The sequence below is a fragment of the Panthera uncia genome, chromosome B1 (genome assembly GCF_023721935.1).
Source record: "Panthera uncia isolate 11264 chromosome B1, Puncia_PCG_1.0, whole genome shotgun sequence".
Taxonomy (NCBI): Eukaryota; Metazoa; Chordata; class Mammalia; order Carnivora; family Felidae; genus Panthera; species Panthera uncia.
Window position 1 is genome coordinate 94,400,399 of NC_064811.1, and position 12,664 is coordinate 94,413,062.

Here is a 12,664-nt window from a genome sequence, read left to right on the forward strand (position 1 = left end):
TACAATACGTAATAAACTTTTATTTATTTTTTTTAGCACTTCTCATCTGGAGGCCCAAGTTTTAGTCATTTCAGTATATTCCTTTAAAATATACACCTGGAACTCAGTAAATATGAGCACAGTTTAATCTCCCCTTTGGAGAAGCGTTTCATTCTTCTGATGCAACAGAGAAGTCTTAAAAATATAATGTCATCCCTCAGCATATAAGCATCTGGAAGGTGACTGAGTTTGTAAAAACTGCAGTAGATTTTTATTGTCTAGACTTATTACAAATTTATCAATCTAACATGCACTTATTGTTACTTAAATGAATCAATTGTGAAACTAAATTTTAAAAGTACCCTTAATTTTAGAGAGAAACCACACTCAATGAGCTGTAGATGACCATTAAAAAGGGCATTTTTCCAAATGCTGTTTTGACAATGTGCTCATATTCCTTGACATCTCTTCAAGGTAACTTGTTTGCCTAAAGTTACTTTTAAAAAACAGATTTTTTTTTCAAGTAATAAGCAGATATAGGGCATTCAGTGAATATACAAATACCCCCTTTAAGATTTCACATCACTTGTATGCTACCAGGGTCTTAATTTTTATATTTATCTATGTCCGTACTGAATTATAATAACCATTTCACTTTATTCTTGGGGTGCCTTATTTAGTGTGCATTTTATTAAAAGTATCATTGCTGTTGCTGTATCAATTGCAAAAATTAAAGCTGACAGACATCTTGCTAAAGGGCTTTTTACATATAAATTGTAAAATTGCATTTTGAGAAAACTTAGAGTGAAGTATCCATTCTAATAATTTGATATTTCTTAAAATCACAAATTGAGGTAACATATTTTTTATCTTGTGACTAACTTCCAGGTGGCTCTTTTTATATGCCATTATATTATTACATGAATCCTATTTCTGATTAAATTTGATTGCTTAAAATATTAAGTGTTGTGGTATCAGAGTTTAAAACATTTGATACTTACATAGGTAAGAATTACATAGGACACTCAATTTCCTCAATTAAATTGTGCAAAACCAGTTCGTTTAATGTGACAACTGTACCTGGTAAGTTGGATCATATTTCTGTGTGTTAGATATCGGAACGGTGGGCGGGGGGCGGGTGGAGGATGGAGATCAGAACTTACAAATGGTACCAGTTACTGCAGATGCAATAAAGCTTTTTAAAAGGTACTGCAATGCTAAAACATGTTTTCTGGGTCATCTTAGCCTAGAAAAATTTGTTTTTACACTGACCACCTGCTGTATCATGTTAGAGAAATTTTTGGACTCAAAATGATATTGATAGGCCATCAAATTCCTCCCTATCTTATGTGTATAAACACACATGTTCCTGTTGGAAAGAAATCCACTGAACATATATAATAACCATCTATTTCATGCCATTGAATTTCTTCTGTGAATTTTCTTCACTCCTGCCCTAATTCCTGTGTTCGCCCCTCCCGTGCATACCCATTTCACTCAATTCAACAATTCAAAATTTGATTCAGAGGTATCTCTGCTGTAGGAATGTTCCCAAACCTTTGGACTGAATCGGGTCCCTTGTCACTTCTCCTATAGAAACCTGTGTCATTTTATCAGAATATTAATATTCTGTATTAAAACTGACTAGTAATTTGTCTCTTCTCCCACTTGACCCTAAACATCTTGAAGGCAGAAACTCTGTCTTTCTCATTAACACCTAATAATCCTGAACTATTTTAAGGGATCTGTAAATAGCTATTGAGTGAAGGAATGTTACTGGTGTATGTGAAGTTAGACTGAGGTTCAATCCATCTGAACCAATTTCAAGCACTTCTGACTTTGACTCTGGGAGGGTCTGATGTATAAAAAACACTTCAATTGATTCAAAAAAGGGGATATTTTAGAATATTTGGCATTATAATACATACTTAAATTAATCATCTGGGAACAATCAGATCATATATATATAGTCTTGGGCATTGGTAGATTAGATAAAAAATTTTAATTTCTGTGATTTTGGCCCAAGTCCATAGGGATTTTTTTGAAAGAAGTTCATAAGTACAGTTTTATCATTTACATTTATTTTGTCTGATTAGGCAAGCTTAATGATATATTTTAAGAGCTGCCCAATTAATTTTAGTTTGTTCATTTTTATATTCTAGATGACAAATCAATATAAAAATAGGTTTACAGAATAAATTATTAAGTTAATATGGTAATGGTCATAAAGCAATTAGATATAGTTCTAATAAAGCACCATAGCCATATACATTTTTATTGCCTGTTATCTCATTATTTAAAATCATGGTTTATGAAGTGAAATACTTTTTTTAACTATTCTTTAATTAGATTATATTTAATCTTATGCATAACAATGTCTCCTGTTAAAGAAAAAGATACTATAGAAAGGAAATCTGAAAATGCCACTTACATGGTCCTCAAATTCAATTCAAGTTTGTTTTAAAATAATTTAGTTTAGCAAATTTTCATTGAGAACTTAATATTGTTCTGGCTCTCAGTCCAGGCTGACCACACATAAACAATTTCTAAACTTTCTTCCTATCACTGGGAGATGTCTACAATATCTTGACAATAATTTTATTTCTATAGTTAAAAGAAAATATGTTTACTTACAGATATACCACTTAGTATTTGTAATGAGACAATATGGAATGGCTGTAAGCTTTATAGAATGTGAGATTATCTCACAGGTTGCTGCAGATTGGTGATGGAAATTGATCAAATGAATGAGTTCTTCCAGAAATGGGTCTTTCACTCATACTCTATATACAAATTCACTCATACTCTATAAATCTTCCAGATATGTTCCTTTTTTATTCATACTTCATACTGCAGTTTAAATACCCTAAGTGTTTTCCTCAGTCACTAAACCTTGATGAAAGTTTGCTACATATAATGTAATGAGATATTTAACAAATTTGAACTACATTAAATTTTAAAAATCTAAGATTAAATGAGCCTACCCCTGGAAGTGTATGAGAAGCTCATTATGTCCCCCAGGAGGATGTAAAGAAATGAATCCATATGAACCTAAATTACCTAAATTGTGTGAATTTTTATTAATTTAAAAGACTGTGTTCAACCTTTCTTTGAAGTTCTTAACATTGTAATAAAAATGATATATGGGTCTATGAGGAGAAGAAATAAAATTATCATGATTTTTCTATTAAAAATTTTTTATATAAGAAACTCAAAAAAATCAACCACAAATCAATTAAAATTTTTGGAAAACCATCTTATTGTACCAACACAAAATAATTAAAGGATCCCCATAGCTGTTCTATGGAAACAATAGTTTTCCCATAATGAAAACTAACACTTTAGAAATGATAATGGGGAAAATGTTGCCCTATGCACAATACAAGCTAGATTATCAAATCTGGAGATAGCTGAGGATTGATATTAAGACATCTCCAAAATTTTACTTTATACATATAACTGAGCCATCCAGGAACCCCTAAAGATGTATTTCTAATTATGTATTATGTATTTAAGTTTTATTTTTTGTATACACAATATTTTTTATGGAAAAACTAAGTAATTTAATGATATTTTAAATTATATTTATGTCTAATTCAATTCCATTCAAAGATTAACATGTTTATATGCTTGATATAATATAATAAGATTAATATATGTAAGATTATATATATAATATTATATTATATATATAAGATTAATATATAAAATATAACATAATAAGATTAACATGTTTATATGCTTGACAAGATTGTATTAAAATTGTGTTGGACAGTAAACAAGCAAAAAGAGACATAGCACTTTTGAAAATCAAGAATAATTCCAATAATATAAACTAAAGAGGGATCAAAAAAAAGTTCAGTATTAGCACAGTAATATTTCGACAGAAGTGAATAGCACTACAGGGGGAGCGAAGGAGAGACATTTAGACAATTAGTATCACTTGACATGTGGGCGGTGGTTTATTATGGGATAATGAGGCACCATCATTCCTCTAGCAGAAAATATTAGTGTAAGTCATGTTAATATTTGGTATAGCCTCTTTGTGAAATAAAATAACTTTAATACATATAGTACAATGTGCTTGCAACTATTTTTAAATATGAATAGAAACTAATTGGTTTAATGAAATTGGTATTTTCTGTAACCATACAGCTGCAAAATAGGGTCCATATACATAAATGTATCCTAAATTAAAGACGTGTTTCTTTTTGTTGTTATTTATTTATTTATTTGGGGGGGGGGGGAGAGAGAGAGAGAGAGAGAGAGAGAGAGAGAGAGAGAACTCCAAGCTGGCTCCGAGTTGACAGCACCTAGCCCAACATGGGGCTTGATCTCAAGAACCCCGAGATTATGACCTGAGCTGAAATCAAGAGTCAGACGTTTAACCTACTGAGCCACCCAGGAGTCCTTAAAGATGTATTTCTAATCGTATATGGCTCCTCCAGTAATACATAACACATGGAAAAAAAAAAAAAAAAGAAAAGAAAGAAAGACCACCACTTTTTGGTATATGTTTGAGTGTCATAGACACCATTTTTTGTTATATATTTCAGGTTTATAGGTTTTCATAAAAGTGGTACTTTGCGGGGGCGTGTGGGTGGCTCAGTCAGTTAAGCGTCTGACTTGGGCTCGGGTTATGATCTCACTGTTCCTGAGTTTGAGCCCCATTGGGTTCTGCCCTCTCTCTGCCTCTCTCTCTCTCTCTCTCTCTCAAAAATAAATAAACATTAAAAAACAATAAAAGTGGTGCTTTGCATACTGTTACCAATACAATGTTTTAAAGTTTGCCTTCTTTTTACTAGGCCCAAATTTCTTGTTCCTTTATGGAGCTCTACAATGATCATTTTGATCAAAAATACTATACCAATTGCCCAAACTAACATTAGCTTCACTTACTTGTTTTTTTAAAAAAAGTTTAAACATATTAAGAAGGGAACCAGGAAATTTTTAGCAGCTTCCCATTTGTATGTTTAACTTGTTTCATTTACATTCAAAATCCTTTTAAATTAAATGATCAATTGTTAAATGATGAGTCGATATTTATGTCTAGGTAATAACTATCACACATATCAACTAAAATGAATGTCATCTGCTTAATCAGGCAAAGGCTATGTTTAGTTTTTTCTATTTTTAAAGTTGTTTTACCAATGAATTCAATGATTTGAATTCTTTTCCTTCCCTTCTATAAATCGGATACCAAGACATATATGGCAGAACTACAGCCTTTGGGAAAATTAATTAGTATCAGTGTAACTGATGGTAAGCAAAGGGTCACATTTCCAACTTTCTTTGGTTTCCTCCTAGCATGGTAAATAAATAGCAGCAACAACAAAAACAATTCTTTACTAGAATTTAATAATTGAAAAAAAATAAAGCATTTATTTTGTAGCCTTCTTCTGGGTTTCTTGCCTTGGACTCTTTGAAATACAAATTACACCCTTTGAGTTCCTGGGTGCTCTTCTCCTCCAGACTTCCTGATCCATAAGAAGTAAGAAGCCTCTGCCACAGCCTCGCGAGTCTTACCACTGGGACTATTGCTCTGATGTTATTCTGAAGAATTAGGTTCACTTGTGTGGCTTTCTTTGTTTTCCTTGGGTTAGTTATGATACAGGCTTTCTAAGATTGGTAACTTAATGTAGTCTTTTTTAGTGTGCCCCACAAAACCACCATTTCTCGTGGTGCTCATGCTAGTGAATTCAATACAGCTTTTCTTGTTTGATGTCTCTGTGAATCCCTGGATTTCTGTGATTCTGATGGCATAGATCTTAGTTGTAAAGGAGGCTGGAAAACAATGCATTCAACACCCTCTCTGAAGCAGTGGAGAGGTCTGCAATAAATCCACAGAACTTATTGCTCCAGCTTTGAGCTTTAAAAAGACCAATTTACTTTCCTTTCTGTAGGGTCTAATTCATTAGACTCCTGCTATAAAACTTTTTATTGGAGAAGTTGAATCATAAAGTCAACCAGAAAGAAAAGATTTGGCGGTAAGTGGTGTAAGTGTCATAATGTGAAGAATAAAATGCTACAGACAAAATAAAAGTATTTATTTACTGCTTTTAGAAGTGAAACAGCTTGAAAAAGATAATACTGCATTCCTAGTGATGATAAATTTAAGTTTTGCAAACTTCACAATGGTATGGCACAGTCAAATGCTTACTGTATTGAAGACATGATTACTCTATGTGTATTACTGTAATGCATGTAAACAGACACGCACAACATACACACACAAATACACACATAATATATATGTATGCATTTGTATATGGTTGTGTGTATATATATTTGTATATATTTTCTACACATATATACATACTATATAAATATTATATAAAATTTGTATGCTGTTCATTGGCAAACATGCCATAATGTATTTATTTATGTGTGTTCTCTTGGCTAGGGTAGATGACTTGATTTGGAAATGAGAACAATTGTTCCCCTTTTACAAAAATTGAGAATAGATAGAAGTCTCCTGCTCACATGCTTCTTTATTAATCTATAGATAAGATTAAGACCTGTTTAGCTGCATTATTCAAACCATAAAAGACTCTTAAAAACTGAGAATAAACTGAGGGTTTATGGGGGGGAGGGCGGGGAATGTGGGTGATGGGCATTGAGGAGGGCACCTGTTGGGATGAGCACTGGGTGTTGTATGGAAACCGATTTGACAATAAGTTTCATATTAAAAAAACAAAACAAAACAATAAAATAATAAAATAAATAAAATAACAAATTAAATAAGTAAATAAATACAAAACTTCCTACACAGATAGACAACCAATTAACCAAATGTTAACGTCATTCCTCATCAAATGTTATATCCTCCCTCTCTTTTCTTTTACTATTAAATATTATCCTCTTCAGAATTAGAAAGGAACATAAGGCTAGAATTTCAGATTTAATTTATGACTTCCCTTTAAAATTCTAATTCAGTCTATTCTTGAACTTTTAAAAATATGTGCAAGTTACATATTACATCTTCCAGGCAGCTCATTCCACATGCCCTATTTATTAGAAACATACTTTTTCTATTAAAAATAAATTTACCTTTTTATAACTTTTTTTTTTGTAATAAGTTCGTGAAACCTATTTGTACTCTAGCTAACTCCTCATTTTCCTTGTTCACACCCAAACTTCCATCAAAACATTCTATTTCTCCATGTGCTTTTGATGTTATGGGCTTATGTTTCTTTATCATCTTTTTTTCATTTTTTTACTAATATTTACTGAGGGCTTAATACAAAGTCTCAGGAACTCCACAGGGAACAAAAGAGAACGCTTTTCTCATGGAGCTTATAATATTGTCTATAATTTCCCTACAATATAGGGAAAGCAGACAAATGAACAGATAAATCATTCAGGTATCAGTTGGTGATAAATGGCAGGGAAGAATCAAGAAAGGAAAGTAGACAGGAAAATGATGGTGTGGGGGTCTGGAAAGACTTGTCTGATAAGGTGATACTTAAGCAAAGAGTTGAAGGAAAGGGAGTGTGAGGAATGCAGATGTTCAGGGAACAGAGAGTGTGAAGGCTCTTCTGTAGTCTGGCGTGTTCACAGGACAGTTAGGAAGCTTATGTAGCCTGAAGAGGGAGAAGTGATAGCAAAGTTGGTCAAAGAATTGCTCTGACTGGTATGGAAAATAGCTGTAGGAGCTCAAATCCATAGTAGGAAATGCTATTAGTCCCTCTGTAAAAGATAATGGGGGCTCAAATTAGGGCGCTAGGGTTGGATGTGATAAAATGTTTTCAGAACCAGAATAGTTTTGAAGATAAAACTGACAAGAGGTATTGATACATGAAGGTTGTGAGAACAAAGAAGGGAGTCATAGTTGACTACAGTTTTTAGACTGAACAAATGAAATTTCCCTTTCTGTAAATGGGTAGTCTATTTTTCTTAGAATGGGAAAACAGTCCACTTGGCTATCATATCTTCAAACATCACCCTCTCACAGTACGAAGTTCACTTGAGAATTTCCATGTCTCGGGTATGATCTGTTTAGCACAAAATAAATCAAAACAGTCAACTTTCATAATCTAGATTTACTATTTTTTCACTCACATGTTCTAAATACAACATTTTTAAAAGTTTTACTTATTTATTTTGAGAGAGAGCATGCACAAGTGGGGGAGGGGCAGAAAAAAATGAAAAACAGAATCCCAAGTAGGCTCTGTGTTGTCAGCGCAGAGCCTGATGCAGGGTTCAATCTCATGAACCCCAAAATTATGACCTGAGCTGAAACCAACAGTCAGATGCTTAACCAAGTGAGCCACTCGGGCACCCCTAAATATACTATTTTTAATGGGCACAAATATTACATCACCATTTGTAGATGTTCACTATGTTTCATATTGAGTTTACCATTAAATTAAGTCCTGGTGTCCCTTTCATCCCCAATCTGTAAGGCGGTGCTAGATCATTGTTTACCAAATATGTCTCCAATTTTTCTTTGCAAACCAGTCAACTACAGTTCCCAGCCTATCTGGTAGTGAAGACTGGTCATATGGCTGAGTTCTGGCCAATGGAATATAGACAGATATGATGAATACACCTTCTAAGCTTGGCTTTCAAAAAATCTCTCACTTAGAAAGTCTCCACTCTTGGGTGCCTGGGTGACTCAGTTGGTTAAGCATTTGGTTTTGGCTCAATCGTGATCTCATAGTTCTTGGGTTCAAGCCCCTCACTGACAATGCGGAGCCTGCTTGGTATTTTCTCTTCCTTTCTCTCTGGTCCTCCCCCACTCATTCTCTAAATAAATAAATAAATAAACAAACAAACAAACTAACTAACTTTTAAAAAAAGTCCCCACTTTGTCTTACCCTTGCTGCGTTCTGAAAATTGACAAAATTGGTCTTACAGTCAAGAAGACAGATTTTCTGTGTGAAAGACAACACTCCCCCCACCCCCCACCACTATTTAGAGTGTTTATGAGCAAAAAATGAATTTTTATTTTATGACACTACTAAGAATTGGGTGTTAACCTATTACAGTAGCTAGTAGCACCTTAATTAACTTTAATATTGGTAATTCAAGAAGTGAAGTTATTATAAAGATAAACAAAAATTTGTGACGTTGTCCAGCAGTGTAGGGTAGATGTTAAGGAGAAAACAGTTATAAGATATTGGATAAGAGTGGCAAAATATTTGGTAGACTTGTCATGCATGATAACTTGAAAGACAGATCAGATGCTTCCAAGACTATATTGTTACATGGAGAAATTTTGAAATAGAATGCTTTTCATTTGTAATAGAAAATATTAGAAAGAAGAGATAACTCAGTCAAGAATTAGTTGGTTTGTAGGCAAACATAAAATGAAATGGACTCCGGATATTTGAATCCTCAAAAGTTTGAAAAATCCAAATCCTCCTAAACCTGAGACTATGAGGAAGATTGAAAGATTTGTAACTGAAGATTTCCAGTTACAAAGACCCATTGCAGTCAGCCCCTTGATAAAAGTGAGACTGAATATTACCTTTCCACTTAAGCCTAATGGCTCTATGAGAGCTGCCATAATTGAGGGAGGAAGGGAGGGATGGAGGAAGGGTGAGAGAGAGAGAGAGAGAGAGAGACTGAGATAGGAGTAGAGAGAATGAGAGATAATTGGGGCAAGAAAATGAGGGAATAAAGCAGATTTGAGCACTAGTTCTAGGAAAGAATTTTGGTGACAATCACTGGCAACATGGAACTGAATCGAAAGAAAATAACTAGGTTAGATACCTACTAAGTTTTGAGGGAAGTATATTGGCAAAGAAATCATGAGTCCAAATTTTTTTGAGAAAAAAAAAAAGGGATGGGAGCCATCAGGGTGGAAAAAAATGATTTAGACTGATCCTTTGAGTGGGAAACATTAGGCTTTAATCAAGAAAAAAAAATCCCACTTCTAGGCATCCCTGTCTTCCAAGCAGAAATGCAAAATGATTGCCATATATTGACAGCCATATGTCTTCTATTCTTCCCATTTTCAAATGGGATTGTTTATTGTGGTTTGTACGCCCAGGGCCCATCATTGTATTTCTGTCTGTGATGAAAGAAGATGACTTATACACACAGATTGTCAGACCATGAGAGCCATGTCTGGACCTGTTGAAGAGGCTGACAGAAAGCTCAGAGATTCTCCACATTGAGCTGACTGAAGTGACCAGATAGGACCTTGTGTTTACCCTCACTTGAGGACAGGTGAATGTCTTCCAATGTGTAAGAGTAAGAATGTGATGGATATTTTGTGACTGGAAGGGTGGACTACAACAGAGAATGTCTATTCTATTTAAAAAACCTATTTCCCTCTCCTCTTGGCATATACCTCAACATTTCCCAAACTCCCTTCAGTAAAATTTGGGATTGTGACTAAATTGTGGCCACTTTGATATGTACTAGAATGTTATATATTATTCTGAATCTCTAATTCTAAATGATTTTGAATTTCACTTCCTCTGTTTTGCAGCCTAGATGTCCAAAGTCTACAGTGACAAGGGAAGTCATATTTGTGTTTAAAGATGTCAAACTTAGAACAGACTAGATTTCTGAAAGACAACATGGAACAAAATTTCCTCCCCTACCCATTCTACCCATTCTCCCTCCCCACTGATTGGGTTTTATGTAAGTGCGAAATAAAGTTATATTGTATTGGTTTATTAAACTTCCACACTTCAACTATTATAGCACATTAGTTTGAGAAATCTTAACTAAAACCACATGTCTTGACCAGTTGGGTTCTTGGTTCCTAAGACTAGGATTCATGCTGAATCAAGATCACAACACTGCTTGCTGAGATTTATATCTCTTCCAATTTTATCCCATGTCTGGTTATCTTAACGATAAACTTCAGAATCTAGATGGCTGGGAATAGGAAAATAGTTGGCTGTGCATCCTAGGGAACTTAAAAGTATGTGCCCCATCTAAAACAAAACAAAACAAAACAAAACAAAACAAAACAAAACAAATAAAATAAAATAAAACCTATTTGCTGGTATCTTCAAAGACTGTGAAATTGGGATCTTTGATTTATAACTTCATCTGAATATTTTTATGCAAATTTTCTTGGACAAAACTGAAGAGTGAGCCACTAAAATTTTCTTTTTAGGCAGACATTTATTCATTAAAAATATTCTTTGACTATGCTTCTCCAACTATTTGCTGATTTATTAAACTTCATTAGTTTAAAGTTCATACTGCTCTTGGTTGTTCACCTAAATAGAAAAAGAAACATTGTACCTTAACTGCTGAGATCTAGACAGTTTACTTAAATCCATGTATTTGGGGCTTCAAAAGTTGAAATATCTGAGTTCTTCCAAACTTCAAAAAATGTTATCTGAAGACCATTTGTATTTGGATCACATGAGGAATTTAGATATTCTATCTCCTTTTAATTTATGTACTGACAATGAGTTTTCTGTAGAATACTTTTGACAAATTTAGTTGCAAACACTGAATTCAGAATCTTGCCCATTGGTAAATTGTTAAGTTCAATGGTTTATGTTTCACAGAATACACTTTTTTTTAACCCCATTAAAGATATAGGTTGAAAAATATTGGTTGATATTTTCCACTCTCCAGTCTTCTGGAACATATCTTTTTTTCATTATTATCTTTCCTCAATAAGAATGCCTAAATATTATTTTTTTATACATATGATGATCTACTTTGCACATTCTCTCAGTGTTCTGACTAAATCTATCCCTCCCTGGAGACTTGAGTTTAATGAGAAAATTTCAGGCTTCTATTATAATTTCTTTATTCATCAATCTTAGACGTTAGTTTCACTTGTCAGCACTCTATCTTTAGGTTCCTATCCTCAATTCTTAATACAGGAAGAAATGAGCCTCATAAGAATTCTATAATTTGGTCAAGTACATGAAATTGACAGAACTAGAATGGTAAAACGTGGAGATATTGCAATTGATATTATTGCCTTGTTACTATCTACCTCTTGTGTTTGTAGTCTCTTGTTTCTAAATATGCTTACTTTTACATGCCATTAATTTTATATGAAGCCAGATTTTGGGGAACATATTTTTTTTTAAGGAAAAGGGTGGAATTTAATCATTATTTACAGGACACTGCAAGATATGAGATTCCACATAGAAACAAGAAACCCACTGAGAGGAGAAGCTTCATACAGTTTGTACAGTTTGGAACTGTTCAAGTATAGTTTGCCTTGTAGAAAGTGCTACAATAACAAAACACATTTAAAAAGAGTTCTTCATAGAGAAACAGTAAGACAAACTTATACCAAACATAGTACACAACAAACAACTTTATTCCTCAGCTATACAATCTAAAAGTTAAAGGTCCCGGGAGTACCATCCCAAACTTGGAATGTAATAGCCTTTAGAGGTAGTTTCTGGCACATTTTGATCTTCTTCTTCCTCTACAGAGGAATACTTCTCAATCAAGTTTAATGAAGCTTTGCACACAGACACATTCATGGTTTTGTAGAGCTTCAATTTTGTCAAACCTCCACTTTCTTCAATCATTATACTGAATTTTTCAGTTTCACCTAGTTTCTCAGCAGCCTGAAAGATGTTTGAAATGACATCCAGAATAACCAGAATAGTATTGGTATTTTTTGCAGTTAAGAGGTTCATCAATGGTTCTATTATGCCATAATGAACAAGGTACACACAATCTGTTCAACTGTTCCACCACATGTATACTTGTTCACAGCCCATATAGCTTCCTTTTGTGT